The sequence below is a fragment of the Xyrauchen texanus genome, chromosome 16, assembly GCF_025860055.1.
Source record: "Xyrauchen texanus isolate HMW12.3.18 chromosome 16, RBS_HiC_50CHRs, whole genome shotgun sequence".
NCBI lineage: Eukaryota > Metazoa > Chordata > Actinopteri > Cypriniformes > Catostomidae > Xyrauchen > Xyrauchen texanus.
In genome coordinates this window covers 10,694,481-10,711,428 of record NC_068291.1, presented here as the reverse complement: position 1 = coordinate 10,711,428, position 16,948 = coordinate 10,694,481, and the positions used below count along the sequence as shown (strand labels likewise).

At 41.6% G+C, this 16,948-nt stretch overlaps 1 pseudogene; it reads right to left on the bottom strand.

The window, feature by feature from the left end:
* Positions 1–1,110: 1,110 nt before the first annotated feature.
* LOC127656725 (solute carrier family 2, facilitated glucose transporter member 1-like) lies at positions 1,111–16,174 on the bottom strand (annotated as a pseudogene).
* Positions 16,175–16,948: the final 774 nt, after the last annotated feature.

The window sequence follows — 16,948 nt, the reverse complement described above, 5'->3', positions numbered from 1 at the left end:
ACAACAGTGAACGATGTATTGATGAACATGATTACTACAAGTAAATTTGCCTCTAGCAACTACCATAAAATATCAGAACAATCTGCATTTTGAATACATCTGTTCCAGTTTCTCGGAAAATTCTCTCCCAGGCCCTTTCATCTATCAAGCAATAGACATGAACGTTTTTAATTTGGTGAATAATGCATCATCATGGCAGATTTTTTACTGGTGAATAATCTCTGTCTGAAGTAACCTCAGTGTGTGTCTTTCCATACTGTACTAGGTTATGCTCGGGTTCTCGACTATGCTCAGATGCCGAGGAAACAGAGTGAGAGCATTTTATAACAAGCATTTGGCTAAGCAATCTACAAAAAATGTACAAATAAATCCATTGTTTCAATGATGGCATCATTACTGAGTTTTGGAGATTTAAACTTTGAGTGACACATCTAGTTTATTTGTATTTTTTGCTTAATGTGGTTAAATTGACAGTTTACTTTAGATTAAATATCAGTAATGTGATTGTCTGCTTCCTTTCATGGAGAGCAATTAGATCTAAAAAGCAAATTCTTCACATGACTAAGTGAGGGGATCACCTCACGAAAGCTGATTGTTTCAAACAGTTCTCATTATTGGACTATGAAGGACCGTTAAGAAATGCTGCTATATTTTACAGGTCTACGTAATTGAGCTGTAAAAACTCTGCGGCTTCATTCGAAATGTGTTTCATTTTCCAGAGTGAAGAGTGTGTTTGTTCTATTTTTTTTTTTTTATTTCTTTTTTTATTAATGGGTTCAGCTAACGAGAAAGTCCCTCTGTTCTTGTAATCCCATAATTACTCTAGCTTGTTATAGACAACATATTACAATAAAGCAATCCCAAGTATTTTATTTGGAGTTTATTCTTTAAGATGTCCACAATGTCGTCTCCTTAATATTCCCTTCTAGAAAGGCTGGTATGACCTTTTTCAATTTGAAAGGAATATTGTGGCTCTATGATGTTGCTTAGAGGTTTTCAGTCTTGTACTAAAGACAGAAAGAAAGAAAGAAAGAAAGAAAGAAAGAAAGAAAGAAAGAAAGAAAGAAAAGAAAGAAAGAAAGAAAGAAAATGACAGCTATGTCTAGTACTTTGTTCTTATTGAGTTGAAAATAAATGTAGTAATGCTTTCATTCTTCTATTTCAAATTTACAATCCTATTCACATGTTTATGTCAAAACTTAAACAGTTAACAAATTAAAGTGGGAAGCATATTCTTAACATCACAGCGAATGCAGTTTACAATGAAAACGAAGGTTTAGTGCTATCAGGGCCACATAGAAAGGAATGCTATGTTGCCCAGCGTTTCACTGTCAATATATTTTCTTCAGCCACGATGTTGGGTTGTATGGTTTGTTAAACTTGGCTTGCAGCCTCTACCATACAAGTCTGGCAAGAGCATAGAGGCCAGAGAGTTGTTAGATTTCACAGAGTAATAAAAACTTACAATGGTTCAGCTTTCTCTGTGAGGTGAGCCAAGCTCCAGGAGTCTAGTTAACAGGAGAATGCCTACAAGGGTCTCCGGTTTTCGGAAATAGGTCATAGGTTACCATTTTCTGATTAGATATAGTATGCAGATCCCATTACCCATTATTCATTCATATTTTGTGAACAATAAAAATAAATTGAACCAATCATTGTTAAAGGGTCCTGGTAACCTAAAGGTCAAAAGGTAAAGTCAGAGGAACCTGTATGGTCAAATGAATGTGTTGAAATTTGTCTTGTTCTGTAGCGGAATGCCCTCTGCCCCACAAAACTCAGCTGCAATGTCATCAAAGGTGCATCCTTTGGTTTCAGGTAGACGAAACATGGTGTAAGTGAAGGTAAACAAGGCCATACACATGAAGAGGAGGTAGACATAGGCCCCACACTTGTTCTGAAAACAAAAATAAAGACATGTATTTTCATGTAAACTATATGAACATTAGAGTAGATAGTAGCTAGTATTTAACATAAGTATTGATGGTATTAATGGTTTTGAAGTCTTAATACATTTTAAGGCCAGCTTTTATGTTGATCTTTATATTCTCAAAACAAAAGTTTCATATACCTGTAGAGATGGAATGAGCAGTGCTAGTAAAAACATCCCTCCCCAATTCAACATGTTGGTGAAGGCCAAAGCAATGGGACATGCTGACTGGTCAAAAAGCTCAGCAGCAATGAACCAAGAGATTGGCCCAGGCCGAACATGATAAGCTGAGATCAGGAAAAATACCACCAGCACCTGAACACCGCAAATTTATCTGAAACTATGAGCTGAGATGAGAGAATATGTCAAGAAGAAAAGTTAAGGCCAAGAAGTCTTTACATTTTTTTTTTTTTTTTCAAAAAGTCTTTTTTTTGGGAGTTTGAAAATTAGAAGTGCACATGATAAAGTTTGAAAAAAGGAAGAGCAAATAATTTCAGAGATCTCACCAGTATGGAATATGTGATGGTCATTAGCAGAATTGCAAGGGACAAAAATCCAGCAAGAAAAAAAATGTCTGCATCCTGCTCTCTCCACCAAGAAGAACTTTGAAGTAAGAAAATAAGAAAAAAAATACTCTATAAAATGTAATCAAAAATGTTTTGTAATGATGTATAGGACTCATTTGTCTCAGCCCACTTATAATACTGAACAATACCTTGAATTAATTGTAGTTGGGGGAAAAAGTCAGTAAGACAGTAAAATTACAAAAGTTAGAATGTAATGAATAATTAACAACAACAACAATAATAATAATATAATATGAAATACTCACTGCTACTGTAGTGAATGCCACATTAACGGCCCCCACCCCAGCATCAGATACTTGGTTTCATTAAAATTGGACTGGGCAAACATTTTAGTTGAATAATTTATGATCTGGAAGAAAAGGAGACATGTGAAAGACTTTCTACTGAGCAGTTATGCTATGTTTGAGAGCCAGAGGGAGAATCATTACACACTATCCTAGAATTACATCCAACAACAACAGCAGACTGTAATGCAGGGCTCGTCAACTGGTGGTCCGCGGGCCAAATACGGCCCACCAATTATCTTTATCTGGCCCTCTGACTGATTTTTTAAATACCAGAGCGCTCTCTGCACACAATTCAGCATTCAAAGGCACGAGCCACAACAATCAGTGGTGAGTTTAACAATGCTCAATGGCATGTGAATTTACATTCAGCCGTCATCAGATGACCAGACCGAAGTGCGTGTTTAAGCTTTTCTGGGGATAGTTTAGTCACACTGCTTTGCAAAACACGGATAGCACCATTTTGGTGAGCATTTGATAGCATCTTTTTCAATCAAATGTATTTATATAAATTGCTTAGTTGTGTGAACTACTGTAAAATCTACAGATGTAAAAATCAATCACAGTTGTTACAGAAATGTTGTCAGCACATATGCATATCTTATGCAACAGAGAAGTCGATGATGAAAACCGAACATTTAAAAAAATAAATACTGAAAAAACATCCTGGTTACTTCTGTAACCTCTGTTCCCTGATGGAGGGAACGAGACATTGTGTCGATTAAATGACACTAGGTGTCACTCTTGGGAGCCCGAGACACCTTCTGATCTTTGATAAAAGGCCAATGGGAATTGGTGAGTGGTATTTGCATGCCACTCCCCCACATATATAGGTATAAAGGAGCTGGCGTGCAAACCGCTCATTCAGGTTTTGTGTTGAGGAGCCTAGAGAGAAGGTCCCAGCCATTTCAGCGGGTAGTCCATCGTTGTGGCAGGAGGTACACAACGTCTCATTCCCGCCATCAGGGAACAGAGGTTACAGAAGTAACCAGGACATTCCCTATCTGTCACTCACTCGACGTTGTGTCGATGAATTGACACTAGGAGTCCCCTTCAAAAACGCCACAACTAGCTGGACTGTGTTACGTGAACTGGCAGTGTGGGACAGGCAGACTACTGTTTGTCTCCTAGCCAGCACACCAGGCCGACAAGTAACCTCCCCCGACGCTGTTATGAGTGTCAAACAGCCCTTCGGGTACTGCCTAAAGAAAGAATAGGGGCAGGCTAGCCCAGTCATGCCTTTTCCCTCTTCCCTCAAAAGAGTGAAAATGTTTCAACCGAGTGTCCATGTCGGGGTGGGTCTGTATTTTGAGTGTAAATACATCACATGGTGGACTCTTTTTTTTGTCTGAAGTGAGTCACGTGGAGAAGTCCCATGGTAGGTCCTACAAAACGGGGGAGGAGTTTCTACAAACATGGTGACTGGGGCAGAGGAGGGCCTAGAAAAGACGCAGTTTACCAATAAGGAAATGATTTAGTGGAAAATATACGTCACTTGGTGTTTACCTACGGGGAACCACCACATGCGGAGCACCTACCCCAGTAAAGGGATTAGTTAGCATGTGTACTAAGCCGGCAGTGAGTTTCTCTGCAAACTTGTCTGCCACAGGGCTAGGAGGAAGTCATCCAGGTAACACATCCTGACAGAGAACACTTGCAGGTCACCTATCCTCTTGATAGAAGTGAGCGCAGTCAGGAGGGCAGTCTTTCAAGAGAGTGCCTTAAGCTCAGCTGACTCCAACGGCTCAAAGGGGGCTCCCCATAGACCCCGAAGGACTACAGAGATGTGCCATGAGGGAACGAGGCACGGTCTGGAGGAATTCAACCTCCTGGCTCCTCTCAGGAACCTGATGATCAGGTTGTGATCATCCAATGGACTTACCGTCCACTGTGTCGTGGTGTGCTGCTATAGCGGCTACATACAACTTCAAGGTGGAGTGGGGCAGACGTTCCTCCAACCTCTTCTGCTGGAAGGAAAGCACTGATCTGACTGTGCATCTCTGGGGTCTTCACGTCGGGAAGAACACCACTTAGCGAACAGATGCCACTTCAAGGCATACAGGTGCCTTGTAGAAGGGGACGTAGCCTAAGTGATTGTGTCAACCACGGCGGGTGGTACGGGACAGACATGGAGATTCCAGAAGTCTGGTCGCGGGTGCCAGATGGTGCCCTGTCCCTGAGGAAGAAGGTCCTTCCACAGGGGAATTCGCCGGGTTGGGGGGGCTGGCACGTTGAGCGTGAGATCCGAGAACCAAGTCTGGGTGGGCCAGTGGGTGCTACTAGAATGACCTGCTCCTCATACTCCCTGATCTTGCACAGGGTCTGTGCAAGTAGGCTCACCGGGGAAGATACATAATTGCATAGTGCAGGGTGCACGCTGTGTGCCAGAGCAAAAAAGCGGGCAGTCGGAGGATTCTAGGAAAGCGAACAGGTCTATCTGCGCCTGCCGAATGAACTCCAAATCAGCTGGACCACATGAGGTTGGAGTCTCCACTCTCCCCTGTGGGTAAAGTGTATGTAAACTCTCTCGGGCGGGTGGGGCATGGTCTCTGCGGTGTCTTACACCCCAACCCATGCATGACACAAGTAATTTTTCCAACAATTATTAACAGACAGATTGTTTCACTTTTAATTGGCTATATCAAAATTCCAGTGGGTCATACGTTAACATTCACTAAGTTAAATGTGCCTTTAAGCAGCTTGGAATAGTCCAGAAAATGATGGCCTACCTTCAGAATCAATGTCTCTTTATTTTGACATCATGGGAAAATCTAAAGAAATCAGCCAAGACCTCAGAAAATAATATTGTGGATCTCCACAAGTCTGGTTCATCCTTGGGAGCAATTTCCAAATGCCTGAAGGTACCATGTTCATCTGAACAAACAATAGTACACAAGTATAAACACCATGGAACTATGCAGCCATCATTCCGCTCAGGAAGGAGATGCATTCTATCTCCTACAGATGAAAAAGTGCAACTCAATCCCAGAACAACAGCAAAGGACCTTTTGAAGATGCTGGAGAAAACAGGTAGACAAGTATCTATATCCACAGTAAAACAAGTCCTATATTGACATTACCTGAAAGTCTGCACAGCAAGGAAGAAGCCACTGCTCCAAAATCACAATAAAAAAGCCAGACTATAGTCTGCAAGTGCACATGAGGACAAATAGCTTACTTTTTGGAGAAATGTCCATTGGTCTGATGAAACAAAATTGCCATATTGACCATTGTTATGTTTGGAGGAAAAATAGTGAGATTTGCAAAACACCATCCCAACCCATACATCCAAAGTTGGGGCAAAATGGCTTAAAGTCAAGGCGTTGGAGTGGGCATCACAAAGAAAGAAAATGTGTGGGCAGAACTGAAAAAGTGTGCACGAGCAAGAAGGCTCAAACAAACCTGACTCAGTTACACCAGTTCTGTCTGGAGGAATGGGCAAAAATCCCAGCACCTTATTCTTCAACACTATGTCCTCAAGAAATCAAAGATTCTCTCCTCGAAATCCGAACACAAGTGGTCAGAAGAGATGAACAGGTGTAACAGTAATGTCTCGCTTGTGCATTTGAAATCAGATCACCCAAAATGCATCTTAATATCAGTGTACACATGGTATCAGTCGGGGACGAATGGTCATGTAGTTACTACACTACAGACCTGCACGACGAAAAAATAGACTGTGAGTCACATGACGCCAACTGCAAGTTGTGTAGTGTATGCTTGGCGTAGGTGCGCCAATCTATCAGCAAATTTTAGAGTGTATAGAACCTGTCAAACAAAATGCGCCCCATGCGCTTCGATAACATGTAGTGCTGGCCGCCCTCCTCAGAACACTGTGTAACCCATATGAATTTTTTTTTTTTTTATGCTGTTTGCATTACTGAATTTGACCAAAGAATGTGTTCAAAATTAACGTTAACCTCCTCTATTTTAACATGTTACATTCTGTTTCAATGTCATGGTATCAAATTATTTTAAATTTGTTTAACATTAATCATAATTCATGGTTTTCTGATTGTTAAACAATGCTTATTTGAACAATATTGCCAAGATGTTTTTTTATTGAGTGAGAAATGGTTAGGGGAAAAAGATGGCAAGACTGTCTAGCACAAACTCCACACCTGAGATGCTTTCTTGAACTAGAGAGGCTAACTGCTTCAATCCACAACATAAATGGATCATGAAAAAAAAATGAAAAAAAGAACTAGAATGACATAATTTACATTTCAAGCAAAATAATACAGATAAGCCTTTTGGGAATTCCAATTTATTTTCCTTTATTTTTGTAACGTAAGTAGGAGAGGCAGACGAGGAGTGGGGATCTAAACGCGGGTTATTTATTGATCAAGGTGAAAATGAACAAAACTGGAACAAAGGAAGCGTCCATGAGGGTAAAATGAAACCAACACATAAAAACATCCAAGGGTACACGAAATGGGTGAACAAGGTAACATCTACTTTAGACATCCACAAACAACGATCGACAATGACTGGGGAACAAACAGGGTTTAAATACACAGGGAGAGTGATGATCAAAAGACAAACAGGTGAGAACAATGATTGAGTGCTGGCAGTTATGAGGGCCGGGAATTGTGGGAAATGTAGTTCATGACAGGTGACAAGAGAAACACGGGGCAGATAACAGGGGATCGTAACAATTTTTTAAAAAGACAATTTGCTTAATTTCTTCAATTTCATTCAAGGACAATTTAAAGGTGAACATTTTTATTTGATTTTATTTTATTGCCAAAATCCATCCGAAATTGTGGCATAATGTTTTGTCACATTTCAAGCCTAAACTGATGCATATTTTATGTTGTGTAATAAATGCCAACTGTTTCATACAATACAACCTCTCTTGTGTAGTTAATTCTACTGCTCCACAAACCTTTAAAAAAATATGTATATTGACTTATCCCTTATCAGAATGTAAGAGCTACAATAGACTCAATAGGCAGGGGCTGTGTTAGCTGTCTAGAGTGTTGAGTAACTAGAGATGCCCGAATTGTTAATAAATCTTTGAGTGGGTATTTTTATTGCATTGGTCTAACGTGGTAGCAAAATGGAGCATTAGGAATCATTTGGGAGTCAAGCATGGACTGAACTGCCTATGGTGTAAGATGGGGCAGGTCCGGCACTGGTAGTGTCAATGTCTTTCTTTAGAATAACAAGTAGGTTATAACAAATCTATGTCATGATCTAACATGGAATCTTTTGATACAATTCATCATAATATAAAATAACAAACTGTAACTGGTGCATATTATGCTCACATATAGTATGTTAGCATTAGCATTGAAGAATGTAAACATGGCAAATTACATCTGCAACTTTCAATCATCAAAATGTGGTTAAAACTGTGTTTTTTTAATCTGATGATCTCTGTTCATAGAATGAGGAATGTAATTGAAAACACATTAAAGTCCAATATCTTATGTGATATTGCATGTGTTTTATATTTTAATGCCCTCTAAATGCTGGCTCAAGCCGTGTGGGTGGTTCATTAATGTTTGAAATCAGTAGACCGTTGCTCAACTGTTTCTACCTTTCTAGCTCTAAATGAAAAATAACTTTGCCATAAGTGTATCAGACCCTTCAACTACTCAGTGGAACCTGTATTTCTAGGGGAGTGAAGGTGAGTTATACATGTCAAAGTTTTGTAACAACAGAGATGTAATTTTTTTAAAATTAATTTAACTCACTTCTGCTTCTTTTTCTTTACCTCTGTTGATGAAGAGGTATCGGGGCACTCGGGACAGAAAGGAAGGGTCATGTACTGGAGCATTGCAGGTATAAGGGACAGAGAGAGCATCAGGATCCAACACTTCTCTGTACCCAAAACTGTTTCCAAGCCTACCACCTGAGACATACAAAACCAATACTTTTAACATGAGGCTTGCATTGATGAGATCCAGGCCATAGTTAACTACAAAACCATTAAGGGTTTAGCTGGAGCTGAAATGAGAGCAGGTGTGGCTCACCATGCCCAGCACAATGCCTGAGGCAAATGAAACCTGGTTCAGAGTTGCAAAGGCACCACAGATGTTTGTGGGAAGACACCTTGGATATAAAGAGTGTTCAGACTCATCACCAAAGCCGCAGAAGAAACCAAAGCTCAGCCGACCCACAATAAGCACTTCAAACAAGGCTGTGGCTTTGCTCATGAACATCAGAGATGCGCCCACCACAGATAGGGCATTTACTATTAGGATAGCATTACACCTGTGGGACACAATTAAATTGAATAATTTTTTTAATTGTTTCAAAAACAGAATTCACTATTCCCCAGGACATTCTCTGGAATGGGTCCATTTGTGTACCAATGACTGATTAAATTAACAGAATAATAAACTTACAATATGTTACATTTATATGTTTAGTGTGTAATGAAAAAACATTGGCAACAAAAAGTGTTTGTTTTTTTCAGTATAATTATCAAAATGCATTGATTACATTGCAATTGTCGAGAAAATCCTAAGTTGCTCAAAAGAATGGTCTGTATCAAATGAGAAAAAGGGGGTGGAGGAGGGGGCAGCCTGTAGTGTCCTCCCAAAGTCTATTGTGGTTAAGGCCCTGGTACAATAGGCCTGAGGTGGAACATTTTTTTTCTTTTTGTAATCTTCTGTAATCTTTAGTAATCGTTTCATATTTATTTCAAATAATTTTTTTTTTAATAAAAAATATTGAAATGATCAGGTGTAAATTACATTGTTTCCTCATAGGTCATGTATTTGTGAAGCAAGTGTCAGCAAGACCTTTGATTCCCAGTGAACAAAGCAGTGCTCCAAAGTCCTTAATATGACCACAGAAAAGTGAGACTGTGGTCTGGTATTGCCTGATTGTGTCTGGATCTCCATATTGTTTTGAAAAGCTCCTCAATGACCTCAATGAAGAAATACAAAAACATGAATCCTGAAAAACAAATTATTATTTGTGTATATGCCCTATATCAGATATGACATTTTATGCTGTTCCCAGGGGAGGGGTCTTTGTCTCCTCAGGTGTGAATTACATCAATATTCATGATCATTCACGCCTCCTTGCATATGGCCTAAAAGTGTCTTGTTGACAAAATTGTTTTGTATGAATGAGTGATCAGGATGGTTTTCACATCATTTTGTAGCAAAAACTCTAGGCTACAAGATCCAGTTCTCAAAAGTCTTGTGGACAAATGTTTAGTATGTGTTATATGGCCTTATTTAAGTGAAATTAATTTTTTTCAAAAACCACACATAAACGTTATTTTCTCAAAAATACAAACATGTATATGTTGCTCACATATTATTGTAGCCCATTTTGTGCTGAATACAGTGTTATAATACTTTAGCCATTAATATGTTTTTAAGCAACTGAAAAAAGTACAAATGTCAACACATGTCAAAACTTCTCCAGGGCCCAAAAACACCCTCAGAACCCAGAGGGTTAATACCATTCCACCCTTTTCCAGGATACGATTTCATGATGATCGTTTATGTAAAATACCACATCAAGTCACAGTCTCTCTTTTTGATTCAGTGAAACCATTGTGCATGAAACAAACACACTAAAACACACACTAGAGTATGCATCATACTCTTACTGTACATTTAATGAGTCTATATGCACATACATTTTCATGTAGACACCCCACGGTACATTAACCAACAAACAGCAACGTAATGCAAATGATTAAAGTGAATTTCTAAGAACAAAAAGTCAAAGCAGCCTGTCATTTTAATACTTTACTCAGAAAGTGCATTTCACTTGCTTGACAGACATGACTAATATCTCGAGAGGAGTCCCAATGTTTTCATAATGAAAGGCTGACAGGAGGGAACTGCTCTAAATCAACACATGGCCGATAAATCAACACAAACTAGACATCATAGCTACCTGTGTGCAAAAGCAAAGTGTTCCAAATCCATTGCTGGCTGAATAGAATTATTCTGCGACTTGGTAAAGTTTGTTCAGTGTTTTATGAGGGCTCTGAGAAGTTTGTATGTAAACTGAGAAATCATGCTAGTGGCTGGCCCCGAAAGTCAATGCTGGGGTGTTGATGTTGCCTGTGTGGTAACCTATCTGGAGGGAGCCAAGCACCACTGCTATGATGTAGGTCATAACAGTTAGCTGATTTTGGGTGGGATAGGTTGTGGTTAATCAACTCAACAGGACAAAAACATCATGATCTGGCAATATAGTGCAACAGCAGTGCAGCCCACTTTTTTTGAGTGCATTGAGCAACCTTGGTTCTGGAATTATTTTTCCCACTCCACCATGACCACATAGGCATTTAAAAAAATTATTTAAAAATCCTTTCATAAAGAGTTCTAAGCTATGAACCAAATCCAACAGCTCTGAGATGAACCACAACATTGATTTGAATGAAAAAAGTATGTACAAATCTAAAAGAAAGACAAAGTTGCAAGACTGCGTTCTTCAATTATTTTATGAGGGAATGAGCTACTCATCTTGTTAAGGATTGCAAATGATGTTTAAATTAGGGTACAACATGAAATTATTGATTTATTCTAATTGGTTATAAACATACAATATATTTGAAGTTTCTTACAAAATATTCATATATAGCCAATAGAAATATTTTATTTGAGACTGTAGGGAGACTGACTTATTATGTCACTGCAATGCTTCCTGGGAGTAGGCAGCCAGTGCTAAGCTCTTTTAACAGCAACTTTTGTGATTGGTGGATCTCTCTTCAGGATATTGTAGGTATAGTTCTTTACTAGGAATTAAACTAATTAGAATTATATATAGATATATATATCAGAATCAGAATCAGCTTTATTTTCAAGTATGCTTACACATACAAGGAATTTGTCTTGGTGACAGGAGCATCCAGTGTACAACAATACAAAAACAATACAAAAACAGCAGCAAGACATAGCAAATTAAAAACACAAACAAATTGTTTTTAATAATAAAAAAAAAAATTATACATATAAGTACATACACTCAGATACACACCTTCATACATACCCACACACACACACGTAGTGCAAATCTATTACAAATCCGTTATATAAAGAACAAAAATACAGAATATTATGTACAGTGCAATGTATGTAATGGCAGAAGTGGATATGTTGGATAATATAAATAGACTTAACTGTGTATTGCACATAATTATTGCTCAATGGAGCAATTTAACTGTTCATGAGATGGATAGCCTGAGGGAAAAAACTGTTCCTGTACCTGATGGTTTTGGTTCTCAGAGCTCTGAAGCGACGGCCAGAAGGCAACAGTTCCAAAAGGTAGTGGGCTGGGTGAGTGGGGTCCAGAGTGATTTTACCAGCCTTTTTCCTCACTCTGGAAGTGTATAGTTCTTAAAGGGGGGGCAGGGGGCAACCAGTACTCCTCTCAGCAGTCCGAAATGTCCCCTGTAGTCTTCTGATGTCTGATTTCGTAGCTGCACCAAACCAGACAGTTATTGAAGTGCAGAGGACATACTCAATGACTGCTGAGTAGAAGTGTATCAGCAGCGCCTGTGGCATGTTGAACTTCCTCAGCTGGCGAAGGAAGTATAACCTCTGCTGGGCCTTTTTCACAATGAGTCAATGTGTGTCTCCCACTTCAGGTCATGTGAGATGGTAGTGCCCAGGAACCTGAATGACTCCACTGCTGCAACTGTGCTGTTTAGAATGGTGAGGGGGACAATGTTGGGATGTTCTTCCTAAAGTCCACAATCATCTCCACCGTTTTGAGCGTGTTCAGCTCCAGGTTGTTTTGACTGCACCAGACAGCCAGCCGTTCAACCTCCTTTCTATGTGCAGGCTCGTTGTCATCTCGGATGAGGCCGATGAAAGTGGTGTTGTCTGCAAACTTCAGGAGCTTGACAGAGGGATCCTTGGTGGTGCAGTCATTGGTATACAGGGAGAAGAGTAGTGGGGAGAGCACACATCCATGGGGGGCACAAGTACTGATGGTACAGGTGGTGGAAGTGAATTTTCCCTGCCTCACAAGCTGCTGCCTGTCCATCAGAAAGCTGGTAATCCACTGACAGAAAGACATGGGAACAGGGAGTTGGTTTAACTTAGTCCGGAGAATAGCTGGGATGATTGTGTTGAAAGCCGAGCTGAAGTCCACAAACATTATCCTTGTGTATGTCCCCGGTCTGTCCAGATGTTGCAGGACATGATGCAATTCCATGTTGACTGCATCCTGTTCGCTCGATAAGCAAATTGAAGGGGATCTAGAAAGGGTCCAGTGATGTCCTTCAGGTGGGCCAACACCAGTCTCTCAAATTACTTCATGACCACAGATGTCAGGGCGACAGGTCTATAGACATTAAGTCCTGTGATTTTTTTATTTCTTAGGGACACGGATAATAATTGTGCGTTTGAAGCAGCATTGGACTTCACACTGCTCCAATGATCTATTGAAGATCTATGTGAAGATGGGGGCCAGTTGGTTAGCTCAGGAACGAAGGCACGCTGGTGAGAAGCCATCTGGGCCTGAAGCCTTCCTTGACCTTTGCTTCCAAAAGACACACATCGTCTTCAGAGATCTTGAGTGCAGGTTGTGTAGCAGGAGGGGGGAGGAGAGGGGTTGCAGGAGGTGTTAATGTTTGTGTGAAGTGAAGGTCCGAGTGCTTGTGGGGTGTGAGATTGGGCCTTTCGAATCTGCAGTAGAACACATTCAGGTTGTCAGCCAGTCGTTGGTCCACCACAGGGTTGGGGGTAGGAGTCCTGTAATTAGTAAGTTGTTTCAGGCCACTCCACACTGATGCAGGGTCGTTAGCCGGAAACTTGTTTTTCAGCTTCTCAGAGTAGCTTTTAGCCACTCTGATTTCCTTATTCAGTGTGTTCCTCGCCTGATTATACAAGACTTTATCCCCACCCTTGTAAGCATCCTCTTTGGCATGACGAAGCTGTCTGAGTTTTCCTGTGAACCATGGTTTATCATTGTTGAATGGTAAAAATGTCCTAGTAGCGATGCATATGTCCTCACAGAAACTGATGTATGATGTAACAGTATCTGTGAGCTCGTCCAGGTCTGTAGCTGCAGCTTCAAAAACACTCCAATCAGTGCAATCAAAGCAGGCTTGTAGTTCCAGCTCTGCTTCATTAGTCCATCTCTTCACAGTCCTTACAACTTGCTTTGTTGATTTTAATTTCTGCCTGTAGGTCAGAAGAAGATGAACCAGACAGTGATCAGAGAGTCCCAAAGCTGCACGTGGGACAGAGCGATATGCATCCTTTATTGTTGTGAAGCAGTGATCCAGTATATAACAAATATATATATATATATGTGTGTGTGTGTGTGTGTATGCATTATTGTTTACCAACCTCTGAGCTCATGGTTGGTCTGTCTTAAATGATTTAGACTTTATCAGTAAAAATCTATTTCTCTATGGAGAAAATTAATGGGATTTTTACTTCTTGAACACTACTGTTACACAAGTACACTATTTTCTTAATATAAAATACAAAACTCTAAACCAATCAATATAAATTGTAGATATATTTTTATGCCCAAGAATATGCAGTTATTTTAATTTACAGTATGATGAATGGCTCATATTTCACTTATAAATTGAGTCAAATTACAAACAAAAGACTTACAGATTTTCACTAACCTCCTTAAAAGCCATTGGCCTTAAATATTCACCCCCTGAAAATGAAGGGAAATAAATTAATTTTTGCATCGATTATATTTCTGAATTTCTTTATGAAATTGTTGAGACAGTCCTAAGCTGCTCAAGTGGTTGGTCAGTGTTCTAAAAGATAATTAATCAAATGACTTTGTCAGAATAGTTCAGGTTCATCAAGTAACCATCATTTAACTATAACAATCACTTGTTCCTGTTACATTTTATAACAATACTGGTTACTTAATATGAGCAGAGTTACACATTTATATCACAATAACAAAATGTCACATCTCTGGGTCTCTTCGGCTCGGGAAGAACACCAATTCATGAACAAGCACCACTTCAGGGCATAAAGCTGCCTGGTAGAGGGAGCTCTGGCTTGAATGATCGTGTCTACAACTGCTGGTGGTAGGCCACTTAGATCTTCCACGTCCCATCCAAGTGCCAGACTTGGAGGTTCCAGAGGTATGGGCACGGGCCCAGATTTTGAAAATCTGGGCAGTTGATGTGCCAACCCAGTAGCGGCCCTGACCAGGAACCGGCAGCTGCGTGTCCATTGCACACGGCGCCCCAGCCAAGTTTGGAGGTGTCTGTGGTGACCACGACACATCTGGACACTTGCTGTAGAAGAACTCCTGCCCGTAGAAAGCAATGTCTTTCCAAGGGCTGAATAAGTTGTGGCAGAGCGGCATGAAAGCTACTTAAAGTGTGCTGTGGTGCCATGCTCATCTCGGGACTCGAGTCGGAAGCCAGTGCTGAAGCAGTCTCACGTGCATCAACCTGAGTGATGTGACTGACACTGAGAAAGCCATATGACCCAGGAGCCTATGAAAATGTTTCAGTGGAACCGCTGTCCTCCGTCTGAATGACTTCAGGCAGTTCAGCACTGATTTCGTGCGCTCGCTTGTGAGTTGTGCTATCATTGAGACCGAGTCTAACTCAATGCCGAGAAAAGAGATGCTCTGAACCGGGGAGAGCTTGCTCTTTTCCCAGTTGACCAGGCAAACCTGAAAAAAAAAAAGGAGGGTCTGTGTCGAGGTAGAACTGAGACGTGAATGTACACGTCCTTCAGGTCTACCGCTGCGAACAAATATTGATGCCGGACGCACGTCAAAATGTGTTTCTGTGTCAGCATCTTGAAAGGGAGTATGTGTAAGGCCTGGTTCAGAACTCGCAGGTCCAAGATTGGAGGCAACCCACCGCCTTTCTTTGGCACGATGTAGTAAGGGCTGCAGAACCCTTTCTCCATCTCAGCTGGAGGGACAGGCTCTATCGTGCCCTTGCGAAGAATCGCATTGCTGAGTCAGATGGTCCTGGCCACCGTGACGTGTTGGAAAGCGTAAGCCATGCAACCAAGCTCCGGGCTAAGGGCACTAATGGGACGATCGCGTCTAACGTACCTGGGGGTGGGGCCTCGCGGCGGGGGGAGCAGGCAACAACGCGTCGGGGAGTGTTTCTTCGACCCGAGGCGGCTTTGCTGAGGGGGAGTTCAAAGCACTTACCTTGCTCTGCGAAACCAGCACCGTCCTTGAGACTCATCACAACTGGCAGGCCGTAGGTTAGTGGGGCCCTGGCTGCAGGTGCTCGGTGTCTGGCGGCCGTGACAACGGCGGCTGTGGACACCGATTACGTGACCCAAGGAGTGAGGAAACCACTCTCTTTTTGACAATGTGGGTACCGCAGCCCGTTCGGGGTGTGGCGAACAAAAGAGAAAAGTAAACAAAGGATTTACCTCCCGGCCCTCCAGCAGGGTATGTAGTGGTCTGGACACGAGCTCCGTAGCGGACATTTCGCTCCCTAGTTCGTCCGTCTCAGGGGCGCTTAGGAGCCTTCCGGGTCCTCGTGCCGGCCCGAGACACAGGGGCGTCAGCTTCCTGCGGGGGGCTCTACGCTGGGGCCGAGAACTGGGCTCGGGTTGAGGCGGAGCCGCCTGGGCGAGTCATTGGTGTCGACATCACCAGTGCGATGCAGGGATCGAATATTTTTTTTGCTCATTTTGCTCATAGGCCCCGAAAGAGACGTCATGCTGGCCGTGAGAAGGGCTAGTCTCATTTCAGGACCAGATGGGAGCAAATAAGCATGCTGTGGATCGGGAGGTCTGCGGGGAATTACCGGGCGAAACCGAGGCTGGCCCGGCTGGCGCTGGAGGAGATCTGGGGCCAGCCTTATACCCGTGGGTAGAAGGAAAGCCATGACCGCAATGTTGCCATGGTCATATTCTCGCAATGAGAACATGAACCATCCGCAAACGCTGCCTCAGTGTGATTGTTGCCCAGACACGTGAGGCAGCGCCCATGGCCGTTGGAAGCGGAGAGATAACGACCACATCCAGGAATCACACAAAGACTGAAAGGCATCTTTATAAAGATGTATCTTTAAAAAGGCGTTCGACGTCAATGTGTGTGTTCTAATAGAGAAAATATACTCTTTAGCAGGATTATACACTCATTTAGCACTGTCGAAGCGCACATGGGCGAAATCTGCACTCAACGTGCAGAAGGAGAGAAAGCTGATGGAAAGGCGCCGTATATTCTGCAGCATACGCTTCTTAAGAGGTGAATGG